This window comes from Crotalus tigris, unplaced genomic scaffold (assembly GCF_016545835.1).
Source record: "Crotalus tigris isolate CLP2741 ecotype Arizona unplaced genomic scaffold, ASM1654583v1 scf7180000024319.607755, whole genome shotgun sequence".
Lineage (NCBI taxonomy): Eukaryota > Metazoa > Chordata > Lepidosauria > Squamata > Viperidae > Crotalus > Crotalus tigris.
The window spans coordinates 81396-107568 of NW_024100491.1; the positions used below are offsets into that span (position 1 = coordinate 81396).

Here is a 26173-nt window from a genome sequence, read left to right on the forward strand (position 1 = left end):
CAGTCTTGTGCTAGGCTTATCAAATACAAGAAAATGGTTATAATATTAAATGTAATTAGGGTATTTCTTTATAAAATAAATATTGTTTGTAAATTCATACATTACAGAAGAGTTAGAAAACATGTTTACATTTTACAAATTTTTTAATTGTTGCATATATGTATATTGTATGTTTTGTAATGATGTATGTGGAATTTTACTTATAAACCTTAGCTTTCATTTTGCAGACTGCAGCTGGGAAAAGAGAAAAAAAATCCTTGGGCTGTTTTATCTGTAATAAGGAAATAATAAACCATTCTAAATTGGCCGGCCTGGATTACAAATATTGACTGAAACAATGGGAAAGTTGTTTCTGGACTATTTCTTTTTTGAAAAAAACATGGATAATCAACAAAAAATATAAATGGACTTCATAAAGAAATTATTTCCATGTTAAACTTAATTCAAGAAACAATTGTTTTAAATTATGAGGAGACTAAAACTAATTTAAATAACATAAATGAGCAATTCTCGAACTTAAACTTAAAGCAAAAAAAGGTTCAGAAAATTATTCTTCTACAGGGAACTGTGCACCAGTTATCTAGAAGAGATATTTTATCACTAAACAATATATCTGTGTCAGAAGTGTGCGAAGAATGTAGATTCTCTAAAATATAGAAATTCTCTGTTTCTCCCAGAATGTTTCAAATGCAAACACTAGAAGAGGACAAGACAGGAACAAATTAGGGTATTATAAGAAATAAAGTTGCAAGACCAATCAATATGATGCGTCAGGGGAAATGTTTCTGAAGCTTGATGACACTTGCAAAATAATTCTCCATTAACACTTCTCATTTTCGCTCATTTTAATGTGATTAATCTTCTTTAAGTTCATCATTTTCATTTAAGTTGGCATGTTGATTTATTTTTTATTAAATATTAGTCCCTTCATTGATTAAATACATTCCTTAGCAAGACGTCTAGAAGTAGAAAATAAAACAGCTTGTATGAGAGATGGAATTATTCTTCTGGGGACTCTCATCACTGTTAAATCATCTCCCAAACCAACTTTCACTACTGAAATAGCTTTTTTGCAATTGTCAGCATTAAGAAATAAAATATACATACTGCACTCTTCATGCAATATTAGTCACAAGATATCTGTATCAACTTTTTGCCTAGCTACCAACGTTCAAAAACTGTCAAGCATAATTTTAGAATCAAAGCACTAGTTTTTGCTGTATTGCTGCCATTTTTTGCTCTATAAACTGCAGAAGAAATATTATTTTTATTGCTTGAAGTGACAATGCCTATTCATAATTAGTATCATTCTTCACTGCAATCCACTTTTCACAAGGGTAGTATATTCAAATCCCTTGTGGCTAGGATTTATGGGAAATAATCTCAACATTTTTGTAAAAGCACCAGGATGGAGAAGGCTTAAGCAGATGGTATATAAGACCCTTATCACTGAAATTAAACGTTCCAATGAATGTTTCATCCAGTCCTCATTTCAAACCCATCTCACCTTTGCAAGGAATGACTCAAAAATCCAAAGGTTGTGATGAAGATTCCTGGTGGTTATTGCTTCTTTGTGTACCAACCCTAAATGCAAATACAAAAGGTAGAGTTTGTGTTATGAAGCTATAATACATTATGTTATTTTTGATCATTGTAACTAGCAGTAGAATTCTATCAAATAGCTAGTAGGGAGAAGGATGTCCAACTCTTCTGTCTTCAGAGGGCTAGGGTATAATATGATATCTCTTAGGAACCAGACAAGCATTTGTAATTGGTGATATAAATATTAATATGTTGTTTAGAGTTTTATAGAGACTTCTAGTTGTTTCTTAAGATGACATAATGAACTCAGTTTTATACACTTAATTAATGAAATAATGACATTATTTTTTTATTTTATACAAATGAAAATGATAATTAATTTATACTAATTGTGAATTTGATTAGTTTAATTCATGTTTCTTGCTAGCTGACTTAAAGCTAAAGAATCATCATATAAAGGGACATCAAATAAGGGTCAAAAACCATATATTTCCTTTCAGTCCAGTTATGTTATGTATCACACCAGATATTATAACATGTTGCCCTTTAGTATTATCACATTGTACCTTCTATGCAAGCATATCATGAGCCCTAGTTCTTTCTACCATATTTTGTACCTTTCCTGATGATTAATATGGTCATTCTTGCAAGGACAATTTTCCTGTTGTCAGATACATATCACTACAAATCTGGCTGAATTGCAAAAATAAACTATACATCTCCTGCCTGACCTTTTATTTGCTGCAACAAAGCAAGAAATCAGAGAGTGACAAAAGGATATATATGTCCATGTTTCTTCTTATCTGACACTGAGTGTCTCTATTTCTATTCATGAACATTTTTCTATATTTAAAGTTTCCATACTATTGCAATCTACAATGAAAAGATACTTTTTCAGATACAGTGATGTGGACCATTTCAATAATTCTCAAATTTCAGCTGACATACATCCATTCCTTTTGTTATTTTTTTCAATAAAAAAAACTTTCTTGTATTATATCAAAGTGGACCCTTTCAATGGTGTAATAGCAGACACTCTTAAATTAACTTCTGGTCCATGGCTCATAATTATCCCTCAACATGTTCACATTGATGATTAGAAGATATCTCCTTGGTATGTGACAAAACTTTTATTTGTATGAATGAATCGGCCAGTAGAGTCTGATTCTGCTTAATCTGGTGAGGGATCTAGATTTTGTCAGAAAAAAAAGATAGTTGAACTGTGAGTTAAAAAGGAGAAGGTGGGAGGAGGAAGTAGCTAAGACCCTGCTGATTGGATACTCCATTGCATTTGAACTGCATTTGAACTGCCCAGAGCTTGCTGGTAATTGCTACAAACTGTGAGTTGAAAATGAAAAGGTAGGAGGAGGAAAGCAGCGGCCCGCATGCCTAACGGCACACAAATCATATAACTAAAAATCAAAAACAGCAGCAGTAGATTCAGGGCAAGTGTGTCTGAGATTCCTTGTATCTAAGAATGTCTGGCTTAGTTCAGTGCAACACTTGTTTTGCAGCTGTCTTTTGCAGTACCCTCTTCAAACTTGGAAACAAGGACAGATTATCTATCTAGGGTCTGTAATCTGTGCTCTTTAAGCAGAAATTAGGTGTCCAGCTCAGCCCTTCTACTCTATTGAGCCTCCGCACTATCAGCCCCCTCTACCACAAAGATCCTGCAGGAGAAGGGCATTGTGGACAACCGTGGGATCTGGCAGGGTGAGAGCTGTGAAGCATAAACACAAAGTTTTCGCTGTGTACCTGCACAACAGATACAGTGCCCTTGCTCACCTTAATAGGGACATTAAGGAGACGGGTAAAGGTATTTGTCATGATAACACAAATAAGCAGGGGATTGTGGACCAAGATGAAGAACTTGTTTTCAAGAGGGAGAAGTGTGAATCAGGTATTACACATCTGTCATGCAAGAACAGAAAGGCATCCAAAAAGAAAAGCCACCTTCTGGTTGGTGATTCAATTATAAGGAATGTAAATTTAGGAAAGGACACAAAGATTTCAAAAGAGGTCAGGTGTCTTCCAGGTGCTACTGCCAGTAGGGACAAGAAGTATATTTCTAAAATAATGAAGAATGCCAGCAAGGACTGTGATGTGGAGGCTATTGTACATCTTGGCACTAACGATCTGTCCCAAAAAGATGTACTCTCTGTGCAGAATGATTGCCAGAGCTTGGGGCAGGAACTTAGCAGAATAGGCTGTAGGCTTACTTTTTCAGAGGTTTTAACCAGTGTATAAGGAGCAAAATGGAAAAGGCCAGCGTGTAGCACAATTCAATATGTGGCTAAAGGAGTGGTGTAAAGGGAAAGGCTGGTCCAATGAAAAAATGTACAAAAGAAATGGTTTGCATCCATCAAAGAAAGGGTCTGGCTATAAATTCACAGATTTTCTGGAGGAATATTTAAACTAAATAATGGGGACAGTGAGTTAATTGATACAGAACATCCCTGTCCTAGGCAATCTAAAAACTATAGGGCTATCAGTGCGTATAACATAGATGTGTGTGTGGACAAGAATATCAACTTTGCTGTCAAGCAAAATCAAGCTTTTAATAGCGAGTGCCACACAAAGTGCACTAACCAAAGAGGTGGTAAGACAATAGGGGAACTCAGGCACCACACGGGTTATATAGAAAGTAAACACAGGGTCAGTTATAAAGGACTCAAATGATTATATACCAATGCACAGAGTATGAACAGCAAACAGGGTGAACTAGAAATTCAGGTTAATGAGGGCAGATATGATATTGTTGTCATTACGGAAACATGGTGGGATGAAACCCACAAATGGAACACACAGCTAGAGAGATTTAAATTATTTAAAAGAAATAGACCAAATAAAAGAGGAGGTAGAGTTGCTCTATATATAAAAAAATACTACATCTCTACAGAAATAAAGCACAACAATGATGAAAACTGTCTTGAATGCATTTGGGTCAATATAAAAGGGAGGAAAAAATGACATTGCCGTAGGTGTATACTATAGGCCACCCAACCAAACTGAGGAAATAGATGAACTTTTTGCTAGTCAGCTAACTAAGATACGTAGGAAGCACATCACAATAGTAATGGGGGACTTTAACTACCCTGCCATAAACTGGGAGACAAACTCTGCACCAAGTGGAAGATCAAACAGATTCCTGACAAACCTAGCAGATAACTTTGTCTCCCAAAAAGTAGAGAAGGGAACTAGGGGATTAGCCATTTTGGATCTAATTCCCACTAACAGAGATAAAATGATAGAAGGTGTTGAAGCCATAGAAACCTTGGGAGGTAGTGATCATGCAATATTGGAATTTAACATTATGGAAGCACAAGCAATAGAACACAGTCAAACTACAGACTTGGACGTCAAGAGAGCTAATTTCAATAAACTTAGAGAGGGCTTGGGAAGGATTCCATGGATGAGAATCCTCAATGGGAAAACAACTCAAGAAGCTTGGAAAATTTTGAAAAATGAGATAATAAAAACCCAGTCTAGCACAATACTAACAAAGAAGAAAAATAACAGCTCTCAAAAGAAACTAGCATGGCTGCATAAAGAACTCTCTGATAAGTTGAAAGATAAAAAGGACAGTATAGAAAGTGGAAAGAGGGGCACATAACTAAGTCAGAATATCAGCAAATAGCCTGAGCCCACAAAGATGAAGTGAGGAAAGCTAAGGCTCATAAGGCTTGCGACCAAAGTCAAAAATAACAAAAAAAAGCTTCTTTCAACATGTAAAAAAACAAGAAAAAAGTGAAGGAAATGATTGGTCCATTAGTGGGTGAAAGTGGCAAGAAGGTGACAAGTAACAGGGAGAAAGCAGAACTATTTAACTTGTTTTTTGCATCTGTCTTTACACAAAGGGAAAAAATAGACCAACCTATCAAAAATAGTGCCATAAAAAACAGAATAGAAACACACGTTAAGATAGGCAAGAAATGGTAAGTGAGCACCTGTCCAGCTTAGACGAGTTCAGATCACCAAGACCAGATGGATTACACCCCAAGATTCTCAAGGAACTGGCAGATGTGATCTCAGAACCACTGAACTATATTTTTCAAAGATCCTGGAGCAGCACTGGGGAACTACCAGAGGACTGGAAAAGAGGTGGTGTAGTTTCCATCTTCAAAAAAGGGGGAAAAAATGGATCCAGGAAATTACAGACCTATCAGCCTGACCTCAATACCTGGGAAGATTCTGGAAAAGATAATCAAACAACAAATCAGCAACACCTAGAGGCAAACAAAGCCATTACTAAAAGCCAACATGGGTTTGCCAAAAACAGATCATGCCAGACAAATCTTATTGCATTCTTTGACCAAGTGACAAAATAAGTGGATCAGAGGAATGCTGTGGATATAATTTACTTGGACTTCAGTAAGGCATTTGATAAAGTAGATCACAACCTACTACTCGATAAGATAGAAAAATGTGGGTTAGACAGCATCACCACCAGATGGATTCGTAGCTGGCTGACCAGCCGAACTCAGCGTGTTCTCCTCAATGGAACCGCATTTACATGGAGGAAGGCTGTAGTGGGGTGCCCCAAGGCTTTGTTCTGGGCCAAGTGCTCTTCAACATTTTCATCAACGATTTGGACGAGGGGATAGATGGGGAACTCATCAAATTTGCAGATGACACCAAGTTGGCAGGAATAGCCAACACTCCAGAAGACAGGCTTAAGATACAGGAGGATCTGAACAGACTTAAACACTGGGCGCTATCGAACAAAATGAAATTCAATGGTGAAAAAAGTAAGGTTCTACATTTAGGCAATCAATTAAATATGAGCCAGCAGTGTGCTGCAGCTGCCAAAAAAGCCAACACAGTGCTGGGCTGTATTAACAGAGGGATAGAATCAAGATCACATCAAGTATTAATACCACTTTAGAATGCCTTGGTAAGGCCACACTTGGAATACTGCATCCAGTTTTGGTCACCACGATGTAAAAAAGATGTTGAGACTGTAGAAAGAACACAGAGAAGAGCAACAAAGATGATTAGGGGAGTGGAGGCTAAAACATATAAGGAACGGTTGCTGGAACTGGGTATGTCTAGTTTAATGAAGAGAAGGACAAGGGGGGACATGATAGCAGTGTTCCAATATCTCAGGGGCTGCCACAAAGAAGAGGGAGTCAAGCTATTTTCCAAAGCGTCTGAAGGCAGGACAAGAAGCAATGGATGGAAACTAATCAAGGAGAAAAGCAACCTAGAACTAAGGAAAAACTTCCTGACAGTTAGAACAATTAACCAGTGGAACAGCCTGCCTCCAAAAGAGGTGAATGCTCCAACACTGAAAGTTTTTAAGAAGAGACTGGACAGCCATTTATCCAAAATGGTATAGGGTTTCCTGCCTGAGCAGGGGGTTGGACTAGATGACCTCCAAGGTCCCTTCCAACTTTATTATTATTATTATAATTCCAAAGTATCAAATAAGGAATAGAGCAAAAAGATTCAGGGCTTCCTTCTGGAGAATTTTATTGGGTGCACTATAGGAATCCAACTTTGCTCTATTCACTCTTTAAGTCACAGGTGTCAAACTCGATCGTGTCACATGACGTATTGTGATGTATCATGACATTTTTTGCCTTTGCAGAGTTGGGGTGGGTGTGGCCTGAGCATGACTCATCTGGCATCTGGACCGCCAGTTTGACACCTCTGCTTTAAGTAAATGAAGCTGATAATTTTAAAAATCTCATATTTTTCTAATTTTCTCCCATTCAAGGAATCAGAAACAAAGTAATAGTGCAAGTTTCTGCCTAAACAATTCACCATGAAACAATTTTTTTAATTATATTGTCATGTTATGTTTTTCCATACAGAGATTCTAAGAAAATCATTAATCCCAACCAATAAATAGTTTCCTTGTCAGTTACCCAAGAACTTTATCTTTGTCCTGTCTGGAAAGTAATATGAGTTTATTGTCCTATATATCCTCAAAACAAAGAGAAAATTTGATGATTTCAAAATGACTTTAGTTCTGGTTTAATGAACAGCAAAATATGCTGATGTTTATATTAATTCTCTGAAATCTATACATAAATATATTAAATACATATAAACATAGCTAAGATTATGTTATACCAACATCATTCATAATGCATCTCCATCTCCATAATACATCTCCATTCATGCTTCCACCACCATGTTCTTCCTGCATTGTCTTTTGTCTTTAAACATCATATTGCTTTTTTGGTATCTCATCAAAGTGAGCTTCATTTGACCTTCTCAATCTTTCCCCTTTTTTGACCCATTCCTACTCCTTCGAGGATTTGTTTTGCAATTAGGTCTTCTTTCATTCTATTTATATGATCAAACATATTTCTTTTATTTTACATCACTTTTATTTTGAATCCACATTCATTGAACATGACTTAATTCTTGATGGGACCTCATCTATTTTCCGTTCATACATTCTGTGTCCCAATACCTGTTATATTAAAACTAAATATATGTTTGTCCTGATTACCCAACTCTCATTTCCATATAAATAAACTGGAATAAGCATTTTTTTCAGGAAATATTACAGCAAGACATTTCCATGTCTTAAATTTTCTTCCTCCTCATATTTAAAAAAGAGTCTGTCTAGATATACATATTCATCTACTTGTGCTATTTTTGTCAATTATATATGATTTGCAATTGTTCACTCTATATTGCCTGTCTAACGCTACTGGATCAGTCTTTGATATTAATTTCTGATCCATATTCCTGATTGTATCACACAGTCTACCATCTAACATGAGATCAACTGCAAGCAAACTGCAGGTACATTCAGGCCCAAACAAATTTCTGACATCACCATAAGCATTTGTTACATATTTATCCATAAATATATTGAACAACCAAAGGGACATCATATATCCTTGTCTTACTAGTTGCTTAATGCTGAATTACTTTTTAAGTTTACTACTTACTATTTTCAACTCCATTTTCACCTAAACTGTTCCTTAATTCAAGCCCATCCTCTTTGAAATATGAAGTTTTTAAATCAACAACTTTTCAATGGATGTTCTTTCTCATATTTAACATTGAAAAGCAAAAATCGAATCTACCTTCCCTACCTGGCATAAAGCTGCACTATATTTCCCAAATGATGTCCAGCTCTGGAGATGGGGGAGGGGTCTCTGTGCGCCATCCACTACTCAGTATGCAATCAGTGGCTGAGGTGGCCTAGGGGCTTCCTGGCCAGTGGGCTCTCCCATTGGAAGGCAGGAGCCTCCGTCAATGGGGCACCCTTCAATCTGTTGGCTTTGTGGTCCTGGCCGGGCAGAAGGCACAAAAGGTGGACTCTGCCTCGCTACAGGGCTGGGAATTAGGTGGCTTGGACACCAAAGTCCATAATCAGTTTGCCAAACTCAACAAAAAAATTAGGTATCGGTTCTGCCAAACCAGTGCAAACCGGCTGAATTCCACCTCTGGATGTAGAACTTTCACTTCACAAATCTGACCCAATTCATTAGCTCTCTAACATTCTTTCCATGTTAATTTCACTGTTACAGGAACCAACCTACAGGCTGTATACTGAATTTAAAGCCTGTACATATTTTTTTTCATCATATTATTGTAATCAAGCATTTTTCCAAATAGGAAGTTGCAAGTGAATGCTGTTATCATCAATTGTTTCTGACCAGAAGATAATAGAATGATCCTATGTAAAGTTGACCATCCTGTTTATCATCATGTCAAAGGAATCACAATGAAGATAAAAGAAGCCACATCAAGGAAGAGTTACAAGAGTGGAAGAACCACTCTTGGGAGAAAAGAGAGAGCCTGATGTTATCTCAGTGTGGTTGAAGTGGGAAAGACAACTCCAAAATTTTAAGAATATTTTAGAAGATAACTTGAAATAAGGAACAGCATCTGGTACCCAAAGCATTTTAGGTAAAGGGAAATCCTTTCCTATTTTGTTTTTCCCCTGACCTTAGTAATCAAGGGACTGTCCTGAGAATGACATCCCAGTTTCAAAAATCATGCAAAAATCATTCTTTTCATTAAAAAAAGAAAGCTGGATTAGTGTTTTTTTGTTACTCTTTTTCTTACTCTTGTGAATTACATATAATGAATAGCTATATTTTATCAAGTTTAGCTTGACTCATTTTATTTATAGGCTAAAGATTCATTATTAAAAACTAGATAAAATAAACATTATATTTATATACCCAATTGTACACAGTCATTTATCATTTTAGGTCATCGCAGTATTGCAAAGTAGAAAACCCATTATCGTCACCAGAAAGGGATTTGGTGGTTATTCTAATAAATGCTTGCCTTTGTAACCCAATAAAAATCCTTCAGAAGCTAAGATTTAAATCATTGTTCAATTAAATCCAACACTGTAATTAACCAGTTTTATCCCCCAGCTGTTAATTGCAACAACTCATTGAAGTGAAACTGTATTTAAATAACTATTGGTATGGTGTCTTCAGAAGACTATATGTTGAATTACTAGGACCAGATCAAATTTAGCATTTCATCCTCTTCTGCTATTACAATTAGGAAAGACAATTATAACAATAGGAAAAATAAATGATAGATAAATAAATAGATAGATAGATAGATAGATAGATAGATAGATAGATAGATAGATAGATAGATAGATAGAGTCAAGATTCTGACTAATAGACCCAAGCAAATTAGAACTCCAAGGCTTGAAGCTTCCTCAAAAAATATGCTTATTGGATACATAATATTGGCACAGTCAAAAGTGAAACCAAGTCTAAAATTCCTCCAGGAATTTAGTGTTACTAAATGTAACACTTCCCTCCCATTTACTATGCTATTGATCACGCTACCCAATGAGGGCAATTGGCGGGGTCCATGACACTCCTTCTCTCCATCTTCCAGCACCTGTGGGAATGACCCTGGTTCCCACGGGATTGCTCCAAGTTTAATCTACCAATACTTTCATTTCCTTCACACACAACTGACAACGAAAAATATTGCTTCATCCAGAGTCATTTCAGAAGTTGACAGATAGAAAGATAGATAGATAGATAGATAGATAGATAGATAGATAGATAGATAGATAGATAGATAGATGTGTGTGTGTGTATGAGAGAGAGAGAGAGAGAGAGAGAGAGAGAGAGAGAGAAAGACCTCTGCAATAAAATTAGACATAGAAGTGAAATGTCCTGCTGATATGATTTCATTAAATGAAGAGGGGAGGAAAGTCAATTAATAACCTTTGTTTTGAAACCAGATAAATTTCCATTCATATGTACTGCTGATTATTTATATTTCAGAAAGCATTTCACATTTATTTATTGTAGTTCTTTATTTCTTAAAAAATAGTTTGTTATCATTTTTATTTTTTCAGTAACAGAAGTTTGGCTTGGTACAACTTTATTTTCAACACAGGATTTAAAAGAATGCCATCTAAATGCTGCAGTCAAAAAAATAGTAGTTGCAAACAAAAATAGTGAAAATAATTTTGAGGAAACCATACCTTTCTGTTTTCTGCTGAAATTGGAGATAATTTACAGTGTTTCAGATTCCTTTACTGTAACTTCTGATTCATTGTCAAGCTGACTGCTGTTTTCTTTCAAAAATTATATTACTTTTCACAGGTTGCTTTAATATAAGTTATTATAATAAATAACACATCCATGTAGTTCAATAAAAAATTGTTTTGGTATTACAGTAGTTATTGGTGAGAAAAGGTTCAAAGTCTAGTTCTGATTTTCTGTACACACTGCTGAAAAGGAGGATAAAGAAAAGATAACCTTTTATTTTGCATAATTGAATCAGCAAAAATTTTATTTCTAAAAGAAGGATTGGTGAAGATGTCTTGAGAAAGTGTGGGACTTGAAGACAAGAAATTAGCTTGATATAAATAAAGAATAAACAAGCCATTCTTGGTAGATATATAGAGAAAGGGAATAGCATTTCTCCAACAAAACACTTCGGGATCACAAAAATTGCCATCCATACAGGTATATACACACACTCAGGTAATATAGCAAGGTTCTCAAAGCAACCACAACTGAGCCTTAGATTTGGCACTTTGTTTCTTTAAACAGAAGATTTGGAAGGATTTTCTACAAGACATTCTGCAAATGCAACGATTCTGATAGATATCATGGAATGTACTGTCAAGTAATAATTAGAATTGCATTACCCAGCACAAAATAATTTCCTCTATTAAAACTCACACTTTACCCAAAATGTGAGAAAACTATCAGAGTTCCTTTAACAAGTCTTTGCAACTATCAATCCTTTGAAGTAGGCCAGACCAGAAAGTTATGACTGCTAAAACTATTTTTATTTTAGTTACTGTAACAGAATCTTGCAAGTTTGAATATGTTTCCTCCCTCTATGTTCAAGAGAACCGGGGACAGTCAAGTCTGATGTGCTTTCTCAAATTACAGTTCTGCTTTGGACACAAATTTCTTTTGTCTTACCCTTGTCTTTGGTGGGTCTCATTCTCCTGTTCCTCAAGGTTATTGCTTCTGTTCATTTCAGCAACAATTGCCTCATAAACATCAAGTATAGTAGTTGAAAATCTTAAGCTGTCATGTTATTACCCCCTTGCTGTCATATAAGTAGCCACTTAGCCAAGGCATAATAAAGCAAATTATATGAGAATCAAGAGATTTCCAGGTCAGCTCTTGTGGTACTTCAGTACTGCTGAGATCTAACTGCATAGCTGAATATATACAAAATTATTTTATCACATCATAGTTGCCTAAGAAGTTTGGTGACATTTAGATAGTATTTTCCCCCTTTGTATGGTGAAAACTTTCTAACTTGACTGGAAAAAATAGTGCTCAGAATAGAATGTTTTGTGCTCATGCAGGAGGCTTGGCAAAATGCTTACCTGGCTGAACCTGCACTGTCAGGGTACTTCCTTTCTTAATTGCTCTCTGCTTAATACAGAATGAAGAGTTTGCTCTCAGTTCTTCCTATCTCCCCACATGCACTCCCCCCAACTCTCCTGCAAACTAAGTGGGTACCTTCATCTACTTCCTTTTCTTATGTCAGCATGCTATATAGATTGAATACACTCAAAGGAATTTTCCTACATTCTGATTAGTATTTTCCAATTTCAAATGCCTTCAACCATTGCAAATATATATATTGTACTGCTCTTCAATTCAGATCACCGTGGCTTTCAGTAATTGAATGTCTATCCGATTCTTTTTATTATTATTATCTTTCTGAAAACTACATCCTATAGATCAGTGGTTCTCAACCTGTGGGTTGGGACCCCATTTGGGGTCGAACGACCATTTCATGGGGGTCGCCAAACAATGCTGTCCGCCATTTTTTCCCCCTTTTCTTTGGCCACACCCCTGGCACCCAGTGATGTATAAGTGGTTGGGGGTCACCACAACATGGGGAACTGTATTATGGGGTCACGGCATTAGAAAGGTTGAGAACCACTGCTATAGATAAACATTACACCTTTGTTCTATGCCACAGATGCTATGTACTGCTATGAATTGTTGAGTTTGGAGTCATATTGTCATAAATAGTCCCATTTTTAAATTCAGAAGCTGCAATCCTACAATCATGACCACTAGAATTAAGCTTTGGTGAAATCAGTATTGTGCATAGATTTACAAAACTGAATTGGAAGGGAAATTCTTAATATTTTTATTTTGCTATTGGTCTGTCAAATTGTCTTTTTTATATTTCACTATTGAATTAATATTGTCAAGAACATTGGAAAGATAAGGCTTAAGTATTAATTAAAGAAATTATTTTCATTATTTCCACATTCCACATTATGAATACTTTAAAGCTAAACATGATTCTGTATAAATGTACATAAAATTATTATACCAGGGGCTTCATTTAGAAAAGTAAAAGTATAAAAACTATGTTTCTTAGTAGCACATTTAACTCTAGACTATACACTATTATAAACAATTTAGCAATGCATTCTGTGTATGTTTTCTACATATTAATTCTAACTCATAATTAAATGAGACTTACTCCCAGATAATTATATTTAGAAATAAAGCCCAAATGAATCCACATATGGACAAATCTGAAACTACCAGCTCAAATAGCTTCAAAATCTTAAAGATTTCGGTATTCATTTGCTACCATGTAATGGTCATCTGCATTTTTGCAATATGGATCTTGCAGCAAAGCAATAAGTATTAACTTATTTAACAGATATTCAACTCCACATTTATTAACAGCAGAAACATCACAGATTCAACCCCAAAACAAAGTTGTATACATGCCTTCTTTATAACACAGAGAGACAGAAAGGTCCAAGTCAGCCTCAGAAGCTAATTCCTTGTCTTCTTCTTCTTGCCTTTTGAGTCAATAAACTTTGAGGGGGAGTTCTCCAGCATTGAGAATCAAAAAAATCAGAAGACTGTAATGATCAAAATATGCTGGAACAATTATCTAAGGAAAAGAGATTGATTTTTTTTAAGTCCAGAACAACAAGATAACTCTTTGGAAGCAACTCAGGAAAAGGTCTTCTATCAACTGTAAATGTAGAAGAGAATCAAAAGAAAACAAAACTGCAGGTGCATGAGATCAAGAAAGTGGTAGAACAGCTTTTAAAATGATATTAGGCAAAAACCAACAGGCATATTCTTCAAGAGGAACTGCCTCCCAAAGACATCTGGATACAAGCTAAGGAGTTGTTTATCACATTTAAAGCCCTTCAATGGAGGGTCAGGATATTTGAGGGACCTCCTTTTTCTAGTAGTTTCTACCTACTCCATCAGGTCTGGCAAGAAGGCCACAATCCAGTTTTCATCTATTAAAGAATGCCATTTCTGTAGCTTCTTTAGAATACATGTAGTATTCCCTATGATGAGAGCCAGTTTGAAATAATGGTTAAGAAATGAGGCTAGAAAGCTCATATGATAGTTATGTGGTAATGAAGTTGGAAGAAAGATGGAAGAACCACAGACTGGACAGCTACCATGTAAAAGATATTGAAGTCCACAAAAGGAGAGGAGATGTGGAGGCATTTCAGAAAAGCCCCTTCCTAGTTTCCAGAGATCAAAAAGAAAGGAAAAGGAGAAATACTTTCAGGCAAAGCAGTCAAGACAAGAAACACTATCAGGAAGATTAGTACTACCTTTATTGTTTATTACATTAAACAAAATCTATAAATAGTTTCCCCTCCTCTCTTTTTACTCTCCAGAAAACTAAGGAGGATCCCTTCTGAAATGCTTCCCTTGCTTTTCTCCCACTTGTCTTACCTAGGCTGCAGATCTTCCTCCTGCCTCCCAAGGTCATTCCCACATACCACAATACTGGGAGATTATGAGTTCTAGTGTTGTATTATATTATAACTATGAAGAAGACAATAGCAAATAACTTCCAAAAATCATGCCAAGAATGTCAACACTGAATTGAAAGCACCAAAACAAAACAAAATTCATAACCATGAGGTAGGTTAAAGGTAAAGATTTCCCTGTCCAGTCATTTCTGACTCTAAGGGGCAATGCTCATCTCTGTTTTTTAGTCAAGGGAGCCAGCATTGTCCAAAGACATTTCCATAGTCATGTGATCAGCATGACTATACACTGAGGCACATGGAATGCTGTTATCTTCCCATCAACGTGATACCTATTTATCTATTCGCATTTGCATGCTTTTGAACTGCTAGCAGGTCAGGAGCTAGGACAACTTACGGGAGCTTATTGCATGGTGCTTGGGTTTTGAACCCGGGCTCAGTGTACTTAACGCTGAGCCATTCCTGAGCCATTCCTGGTTATAACTTTGCACAGCTCTTAAGGAATATTGGATAAAATTGGCAAATACCTCCCAAATACTAGCAGATTAACAAAGGTGAAAGAGAACAATGTCTTCATTTCTTTAATCTCTAGAGAGGTTAAAGCCAAACTACCAAAGTAAGAAGGTTTAATCTAGCAGGGTTATTTTTGTTTCTTTCATACTTCTCCAAACATGTAAAGTGCAAGGCTAGCTAGCCACATGTTACCTTCATAAAAAGGGACTGTTTCAATATAATAGAAACAGCTATTAATTTCAACAATGATTTTAAGAGAAGCTGGCTTTGTCAGCCACAGGGTCATTGATTCTTATTCCCTCTCAAAGTGAACAACTAAAGTTTCAATATTTCTGTGCAAATAACTTTTTTTATTTTCTTACCTCTATTCACATCTAATTTTGTTGCAGGTGTGTTTTTTTTTTTAAAAAAAAGGTAAAATTGGCTGAAGGTAGGGAGTTGTGGTATAAAAAGTTTATAGAGGAACCTTTTTAAAAGCTTCAAAATGCTTTCCCTAATTCTACAAAGACCTAGCATACGTTTTACCAAACTGAAGTTCACTGACTCGTAAATATGCTTCATTTCCCCCGCCCCCAATTTCTAGCCTGCATGATTAAGGGCTGGGTAGAACATGAATCACACAAATTTCTAAATCACGAATTAGTCGGGTAAGCATTGTTCTTTTATTTTATTACTCTTTCTAGATGAAAAATAACTATAAAAATAAAATAAATTGCTACATGTTGCATAGAATACTCAGAAATGCTATTGCTACCCATCATGTTCAGTGTTATATAAAGCACAGAAAAATAGTACGAAGTCATGAATAAAAGAAATTAAAGGAAGGTAGATAAACGGAGATCAGATCTAATTAAATCTAGTTAAAATGGGGGAGTGGGAATTCAATTGCTAACAAAGAAGTCTCTGATAGTATCACAATTGAAAGAATACTTAACAATTCTTGATTAATCGGGCAAGCAAGTTCGGAATTTCTTTTCATTAGTTAAGATAATCCTAGTTGTAGGCCAGAACCATTAAAAGATTTTTTAGTCTTTGTCCTAAAACAATGAATTGACCTTGAGTCTGTAAACTCAGCATTCTTACTCTTGTCATTTGTTGTTGCAGTTATTTTTCCCTTACTAGGAACTAACTCATTATCTTATCTAAACTCTCACTATAATGATTTGGCTTTTGTGAACCAGTACAATATTTGCTTTATACTGGCATTAACTCCTGTTGCCAAAACCAAGTATTTCATTTCTTTGTTGATCTGCTTGGGTTCCCTTCCTATCTAAAGAAATTATTTTGGTGCTGATAAACACTTTCTAAACAAATTGCAGGTTCCACTCCTCACATGACATCACTTAGTTGCTGCTTCTTTTTTCAAATTCTTGGGATCAGACAGAAAGCACATTCTTTGCTAAGTTTTTAGCATCAAAATGAATGGATTTTAATGGTCATTGCTATAAATTATTACAAGTAAGAATAATTGTGTCTTTTAGCTATTTTAATCAAAGTAAGGCTTTTGGGGATCATAATAACAATTTAGCCTCCACTGTGTACATTCAGTTAAATTAGGCTAGGGAATCCACTTTCTCCAGGGTAAAACTGAATTCCGCTTTTCCATGCTCCTTTGTTTCATTATATGTGCATAAAATACACTTGTTAATTCAGCTGAAATTTAACATTTGTCTGGGTAAACTATTCCACTATTGCTTGGGAGTGAGAATAGAGCTGTTTCTCATTGTGCATAACCTGATCTATTCTCCCAAATAGCTGTGTGTCAGAAGTATTCTTGAAATAATGAAGCAACATAGATAGATAAATAGATGATAGATAAATAGATAGATAGATAGATAGATAGATGAAAAATATGAAAATATGAAAAAATATTAAATAACAACTAATTCAATTAATATAAATGTATGATGTATAATTAAATAAGTTACTTTAACCATCAAAGAAAATAAAGATAAAGATAAACTAGGATATTCAATCCAAATTTCTAAAAGGTTTTCTAATTCAGATTGTTGGTAGTAGAATATTCATATTCAAATATAGAAGGAAAAATCTCAAATTCTTGTAAATGAATTAGCATCTATCTCTTTGTGTCTATGAAAGTATGCAATGCCCATTTCTATTGTCTATCTTTTTAATATATTGCATATATATAATTCAAAAGATCATTAATATCTATTCAAAGTAATCAATATTCCAAACAATTTTATGTATGAAATAACTTGTCTGAAAAACCAACCATATCAGACGTGACCATATTATATAACCAATATTGCATTTTAAAAATCAAAAACTAGCAGTTAGCTAAACCAAACATCCTGAAAAATTGAATATATTAAATCTTCTGATGCCAGAGGCACTGTAAGCACTCAGAGTTGCTGGCCTACATGTAAACATCAAAATACATTTAAAGAAAAATATAGTCATTTTGACCTTCCAGTCACTTAATATTTATACTGCAATACCTCAGAAAAAAAAACAAATGAACAAACAAAATACATAACCAAGGGCTAATATTCACTTTAACATATATGTTTTATATTCTACCCAAGTTACCTAAGAAAAGGACAATTGATAAGATAGACAATAGAAATGGGCATTGCATACTTTCATAGACACAAAGAGATAGATGCTAATTCATTTACAAGAATTTGAGATTTTTCCTTCTATATTTGAATATGAATATTCTACTACCAATAATCTGAATTAGAAAACCTTTTAGAAATTTGGATTGAATATCCTAGTTTATCTTTATCTTTATTTTCTTTGATGGTTAAAGTAACTTATTTAATTATACATCATACATTTATATTAATTGAATTAGTTGTTATTTAATATTTTTTCATATTTTCATATTTTTCATCTATCTATCTATCTATCTATCTATTTATCTATCATCTATTTATCTATCTATGTTGCTTCATTATTTCAAGAATACTTCTGACACACAGCTATTTGGGAGAATAGATCAGGTTATGCACAATGAGAAACAGCTCTATTCTCACTCCCAAGCAATAGTGGAATAGTTTACCCAGACAAATGTTAAATTTCAGCTGAATTAACAAGTGTATTTTATGCACATATAATGAAACAAAGGAGCATGGAAAAGCGGAATTCAGTTTTATCCTGGAGAAAGTGGATTCCCTAGCCTAATTTAACTGAATGTACACAGTGGAGGCTAAATTGTTATTATGATTATAGATTGTTCTTTGATAACATAGGATAATTAGCAGTTGAACGCTCACAAAAGCCAAATCACAAAATAGACCCAGAGAATATGGTATAGTATAAGAGATATTTCCTCCTAAATAAGGAGGAAAATTATCAAAATAAATTATCAAAATTATAAATTCACAACTGAAGTTAGCACCTGCTGTTGGGTACTGTATTCCACTGAATACGCACAGTATACACTCAGCACTATACTATTAATAATTGCAAATGATGTGAAGTCATTAACTTTTTAAAATTATTATTTTATTGTATTCTCTCAGTTTTACAAAATCTCTTGTAATTATTAACACAGTTCTAGAGTAGACAGATAGCAACTTTATAATTCTGGGTGAAATCTATATTTCAGTGACAGGACTGGGAAAGCTTCAGTTAAATTTATGTTGTGTAACTTCACAGTATATCTTGCTGAATGATGCTGTACAAATGTGTATCTATATTGGCTACTAGAAAATCCATCCCACTATTGACAGTATAACTTTACAACTCAGTAGTGAAACGCCTGCCTCTAAAAGTCTTCCATCTTTTCTTAAACATAACACAAAGTACATGCTTTTGAATAAAATTGTATGATCTTTGGTTAGTCCATAATGTATGTGTAATCTGCAAATTTTATAGAATCTCTCCTGTAAATTTTGGGCAACACAGAAAGATCCCAAAATGTATATTATTTCTGCTTATGGAATTGAAGAGTGTAATATAATTGAATTATTCAGTATCAGGAGATGTCAGTGGGCAAGGAAACAAGAATATGCAGCTTCCAGTATTTGCTAAACCTAATACTGTATGGTCCACTGCAAATTGATTTTTAGTTTCATAGAAAAAGGAAAATACAACAGTTCCAAAAGGCAGTATTCAGCAGCAGCAGAAAAAATGCAGATGACTTGGAGTGAAGCCAGGACATAACTGCCAGGTCTTGAAATCAACAGATGGATATTCTACTCAATGCTCAGGTGTAATGCAAAGCAATATGCTTTTACTTGATTGGACTTCAAAAGACAATTCTCTAGTAAGAGCACTGATGGGAAAAAATGACTTGGCCCCAATTCATTACATTGATCAATAATCTATTAATGTTAACCTTGTTAATACTGAGAGTTAATATAATTTATAGCTCAGCGTTCCTTTAATTATTTCTTTTTCCTCCTGCCAACAAAATAGAGTTGGATTAAAAGTTATGACAAATAGGAAATGCATCAACAGACCAAAAAATAATCAGCCTTCTTTGTAAAACTTCCTATTAATTTTTGTCTATTGCTTTTGGGGGGTTGTTCCCATTCTCCAGATAGATAGCATTAAATTTCTAAAGGCCCATCAAGTTGTCTTTCATTTTGTTCAATATTGATTGTTAAATAAAGCTATGGGTAGAAAGAGTTGGAAAGAGTAGAGAAAAAGATGAGTTAACTTTAAACTAGAAAAGATTTTTTATCATGCTTTCCCAAAGAATTTTAGCTTTAAATAGAATCATTGGGCATATTTGTTAATAATTCTATATTGTATTGAACAAAAATTATATCTACAATTATAGACTGAATCACAGAGGCACTATTTAACAATTTTGGAATCATGGCAAGTGCTGGGTTCTAAATATATAGGAACTTGATTATGTTTTCTAAACTGAAGACAGACATGTTTAAACAATACTACGAAAGAAATTAAAATCTGATTTTGTTCTCATGAGAATAGGCCTCTTTGAAAGAATCATTTCTTAAAAAAATGCCAATTAAGGGATGTTCCCCCTTAATCAGCTATGGACAGTTCAGGGAACAGACTTGAAGCAGGCATGCAGAAACCATTATGGAAACAAAGTAGACAGAAACATTCCTTAAATCCTGAAAAGGACTCAGACTTCTTCCTGATTTATTGGGAGGGGAGGAGAAGCAAAATCCTTCCCTCCCAATAAGTCAGGAAGAAGATTCCTGATTTGCAAGATTCCATTATTGCATAGGTAGTCCTCATTTAGTAATTGCCTCAATAGGCAATATAATTTGTGTTGTCAAATTTTACCTTTTGTTTAGCATCTGAGTGGTATCAATTTTTCTGCACATGTAATTAGTATTGCATAGAATTTCCATATGATATAATTTGAATTAGCTTTGCAAGATTGTTTTATTTTGGAAAAAAACTGTTTTATTTTATTGTATGCACATATTTTGTAATATTTTAAAACATTTTTAAAAATCAAAAATGCAATTATAAATTCAATTCTCCTTGCAGTGTTCACAATATAAAAAAAGTTTCAATTCACATTCAGTCCTCTTAAATAGATGGTAAGTCAAAGTCATCTATTCATTTTGATCTGAATATATCAAGATACCTTTGAGATGAGATTTGTATGACAGGAGAAACAAAATACAGTATATCATGCTAAAAGGAGAAAAATCAATTAGAACAATAATTCAAAAAATAAAATTGATAGGAGATCAAATAAAGACATCTGTTACTTAACTAAGAAGACTGAAATAGCTGAACTAATTAAGGAGATAGAGTTTCAAAAAGGGTTCTGATAAAGGCCTGAGTCCAGCTACATTAAGTTTATAATATCTTTGCAAAAAAAAACTCAGTTATTTTGTTAGATAGTGCAAAAAGTTAGTTTTCTATAATTCTTTGCTCCCAACATGCTCTGAAAAAACAAGATAAACACAGTTAAATTCGGCTAAACCTTCTGACGTATGTTTGATCTTTCTTGGGCTTCAAAGACAGAATGAGCAAAGTCCCCAGTTGATAAGTTATAGAGAATTTCAGTGCTAATTGTAATTTTATTTTATAAGTTTTAATAACGTTGAAATGATTATGTTTTCTTCTTCATTTACTTCCTTTGAATGTCACATTATCCAGAGTCCCGTGGCAAGAGTTGGATGGATCAATCAATCAATAAATAAAATAAAATAAATAAATAAATTCTAGTACTGTAGTTAACCAGGATTTTATAGCACTGTTTTTAATTGAAAAAGCTTAAGAATTTAATTCAGAGTGCCCACATATGAAAATATAAAATTAAATTACTACTTGAGCCCTGTCTCCATTTTTAGTGAGATTTATTGGTTCTAAAAATGAGAAATTGAAACAGAGCAAAATAAGGTAACTGTTATGTCCCGAGCCTTGCAAACGGCTCGGGCGTTTGCAGGCAGTCCCGGGCAGGTGCAAAGCTGCCCGGGACCAGACAGGCTGTCGCCAGCGCCGTGCGCATGCGCGGGTGCTGGCACGGGAAAAGTAACCCATTTACCCGGGAGTTGCCTATATAAGAGGCTGCGAGGCGTTTGGGCGAGGCTGAAGCCATCTTCCTGTAAGCTGAACGCTGAATAAATGAAACTGAGAACTCCAGCTGCTTCTCGTGTCTGTTTTCCCGCCACGGACTCAACACTGGCGACGAAGGTGGGATGCCTTGCACTACCTGGAAAGGAAGAAGTGTAAGCTTACCCAAGGAGTCCTGAGCGGCGAAAGAGGAACGGCGTCGACTCAGCAGCTGCCCGCCAATCCGGTGCGCATTCGGGGGTAGGCTGGCTGATAGACCCATCTCCTGAAGATCCGAAGATGGCGAAAATCGGAAGGCTTTCGGAATTCGACGTCTCACATCCAGAGCGGTGGGAGTCCTACGTATCCAGAATGGAGAACTACTTCAAGGCAAACCAAGTGAGGGAAGATAGCTTGAAGGCGGCCACCCTGCTTTGCGTTTGCGGCCAAGACGCCTTCGAAATCGCAGAAAACCTTGCAGCACCTGTCCCAGTAGAGTCTGTAAGCTACGCAGACCTGAAGAAGCTGCTGAAGGAGCACTTCAACCCCAAGGTGTCCGTTATCTCATGGCGCCACATCTTCGAACAGAGGGATCAACGGTCCGGTGAGTCAGCCAAGGAATACATCGCCGCGTTACGGAAGGCCGCCAAGCCCTGCGAGTTCAAGGACCTCGAGGAACGACTGAGGGACCGATTCGTGTGCGGGTTAAGGCATCGAGAGCTACAAAAGAGACTTTTCGCAAAGGAAGAATTATCCTTCCAAGACGCCTTAAGGGAAGTCACCGCAGAAGAAGCAGCAGGCGGCGCCGTCAAAAACATGCGGCCGATCAGAAACAGTGCAGAGGGTGCGTCCGTGCACCAGGAAGACGTCCGACGAAACTCCGAGGAGGATCCGGACGAGGAAGTCGACCGTCTACACCCCGCGAAGGAAGAGAACCAGAAGGGAAGCTCTTCGGCTCCGCTCAAGTGCATCGGCTGTGGAGGTCGCCACAGGAGAACCGACTGCAAGTTCCGCTCCGCTACCTGCCGGGCATGCGGTAAACAAGGGCACATTGCAGCTGTGTGCCTGGGCCGACGAAAGGCACAACCCCAAGAAGAACGCCTGAAGGGTACCAGATTCCCCAGCCAGAATAGGGTAGGTTTTTGCGCTTCGCGAAGAAGCATCTGTAGAACAGGCACACACAAGCCCATGAAGAAAAAGCTGTCACTCAACGTGAAGCTACAAGGGGTTCCATTATCTATGGAACTAGACACAGGGTCTGCCCTGTCCATCATTTCATTGCATACATTTAGGAAGATTTGTTCCAGAAGTGGGTCTAAGGCCAAGTTAAGGCCTTCTGATATTGTATTAACAGATTTTCAGAACTCAAGAGTGTGTGTTAAGGGGGAGGCCACCCTTAACGTGCAATACAAGAGTTTTGAAGGTCCACTAGACTTATTAGTAGTAGGGGGTGAACGAACGAGTCTCATAGGACTCGATTGGTTTGAGGCCCTGGGGATACACGTCACAGGACTCAATAGCTTACAAACACTCGACCTACAGGAAGTCTGCACAGAATTTGCAGATGTTTTCAGCCCCCAGCTGGGCACATTCAAAGGACCACCTGTGTCCTTAAAGCTAGACCCCACTGTCACTCCCATTAGGATTAAAGCAAGAAGGGTCCCTTTTGCTTTAAAAAGTAAGATTGACACTGAACTAGACAAACTAATCCAACAGGGAATCCTAGAACCTGTTGATTCCAGCCCGTGGGAGACCCCCATTGTCACGCCTCTAAAGGCAAATGGGGACATTCGCATTTGTGCTGATTACAAATGCACACTCAATAAGGCATTGCAGCAACATGCCTATCCTGTTCCTGTGGTCAGTCACATCCTGGCCTCTCTCAAGGGGGGGCGTGTTTTTGCAAAGCTTGACCTAGCTCAAGCATATCAACAGCTGCCTGTTGATGATGATGCTGCCATAGCTCAGACCATTGTGACCCACAGGGGAGCCTTTAAAGTAAAAAGGCTACAGTTTGGAGTGAATGTCGCTCCTGGGATTTTCCAAAGCGTTATGGAAAACACACTACGAGGTATACCAGGGGTCTGCCCCTACTTTGACGATGTCTTGATTGCAGGAGACTCCACACACATTCTAGCTGAAAGGCTTAGGGCTGTCCTGTTAAGATTCAGGAAATCAGGCCTCAAGCTCAGAAAAGACAAATGCCAGATTGGGGTGCCTTCTACTGAATTTCTGGGATTCAAAATTGATGCTGCTGGGATTCATCCTGCTGAATCCAAACTAACTGCTATTTTAGATGCACCCAGGCCAAAGTCTAAGGCCGAACTTCAGGCCTTTCTAGGCCTCCTGAATTTCTACAATTCTTTTCTTCCACATAAAGCTAGTGTAGCTGAGCCTCTTCACAGGCTACTAGACAAACAGGCTGTGTGGCTGTGGTCACAAGCGCATGAGGCTTGCTTTAAAGAAGTCAAGGCCTTGCTCACTTCTAACAGTGTTCTTGCACATTTCAACGAGTCTCTCCCTGTGTGCATCGCTTGTGATGCGTCCCCCTACGGGGTTGGAGCTGTCCTGAGTCACCTCAGGTCTGATGGAACTCAGGTTCCTATTGCATACTACTCCAGAACACTGTCTTCTGCCGAGCGCAACTACGCTCAGATAGACAGGGAGGCTCTGGCTGTTGTTGCTGGAATTAAAAAATTCCACGATTTTCTATATGGCAGGCATTTCACGGTCTTCACTGACCATAAGCCTCTGCTGGGACTGTTTACCACACGTAAGCAGACTCCCCACATCATTTCCCCTAGAATGCTTAGGTGGTCTATTTTCTTGTCTGCATATGATTTTTCATTACTCCACAAGCCTGGGAAAGAAATGGGCCATGCTGATGGCCTCAGTAGGTTGCCTCTGCCAGTAGTAGAAGCTGACCCCGCGCCAGCTGTCAACATTCTATCAATCCAAGCCTTGCCCGAGCTCCCTCTTAGTGCCAGGGATGTTACCGCTGAAACAGGTACAGATCACACACTTTCACGTGTCCGCTCCTGGGTCCTGTCCGGGTGGCCTGAGCACTGCCCTAGTCCTGAGTTTCAGAGTTTCTGGTCCAAAAGAACGAACTGTCCCTTTCTCAGGGTTGTCTGCTTTGGGGAAACAGAGTTGTCATTCCCACCTCAATGAGGACTAGGGTCTTAGAATCCCTCCACGAGGGTCATCCTGGCATTGTTCGTATGAAGGCTCTTGCACGCAGCCACTTGTGGTGGCCTGCTTTAGATAAAGATATTGAGGCTAAGGTACACGCATGCCACCTGTGCCAACGATCTCGCCCAGAGATGCCCCAAGCTCCTGTGCATAGATGGGAGGAAACACAGTCCCCATGGTCTAGGGTGCACATTGACTACGCTGGGCCCTTTCAGGGCCAGTTCTTCTTGGTCCTTCTTGACAGCCATTCAAAATGGCTTGAGGTTGTGCCTGTCTCATCCACCACCACTGCAAAGACTATTCAGGTACTGAGGGGGATTTTTGCTGCACACGGGCTGCCAGATGTCATTGTGTCCGACAACGGCCCTCAATTCACCTCCTCCGAATTCCAAGCTTTCTTACAGGCAAACCTGATTCGTCATGCCACGTCTGCGCCTTTTCACCCGTCCACCAACGGTATGGCTGAACGCATGGTGCGCATCGCAAAGGACGCCTTGAAGAGACTCACCTACGGGGACTGGCATCACAGGTTGGCTGACTTTCTCCTTTCTTATCGCACCACACCGTCCACTTCTACAGGGAGAAGTCCAGCTGAACTTCGTTGGGGGCGCCAACTTACTACTAGACTTGACCGGTTGCATCCGGACAGACTGCCTTCATCTACCTCACATCCTAGGGCACCTAGACAACTACTTGTGGGTGCCCCGGTTTGGGCTCGCAATTACGGGCCTGGTCATACATGGGTCCCCGCTTCTGTGTCCAGAATCACAGGTCCTCTCTCCTACGAGGTTGCCCTGGACAACGGTCGTGTCCTGCGTCGGCACATCGACCAACTTCGCTCTAGGCGAGACTTTTCTGCTGAGACTCCTGGGTCTTTTCCAGGGGGGGAGGGGGACCCTTTGGAGCAAAGGGAAGGGCAAGAGCTACTGCCCATCTCCACTGAGGGAGCCACAAACGGCTCGTCCCAAGGTTCTGCAATTGCTCCGAAAAGAAAGTCATGGAGCTTACCCACACAACAGGCACTCACGCCTACTCCAGCCAGGGAGTCACCCCGGGGGCATACTCACTTTCCACACACATCACACAGCACTCCAGTCACGGAGGATACCCGGGGGCATCCCAACAAATCATTCCCCGCAAGAGAGCTGGCACACAATTCCCAAGGTTGGCCTGACCTTACCCCAAATCCTACAGGGGGTCAAACATACACAGAGCTAGTCGAGGAACCAAGTCCCGACTACAACAACCCTAGCA

General features: G+C 37.6%; 1 long non-coding RNA gene across 1 annotated transcript in view; it reads right to left on the minus strand.

Annotated features, from left to right (window-relative positions):
* The window catches only part of LOC120299894, a 67366-nt gene that overhangs the window by 19899 nt on the left and 21294 nt on the right, over positions 1–26173 (minus strand). The window contains exon 2 of the long non-coding RNA XR_005554497.1: positions 1508–1584. This is a non-coding gene — a long non-coding RNA (uncharacterized LOC120299894). The remainder of the gene's footprint in view (positions 1–1507; positions 1585–26173) is intronic.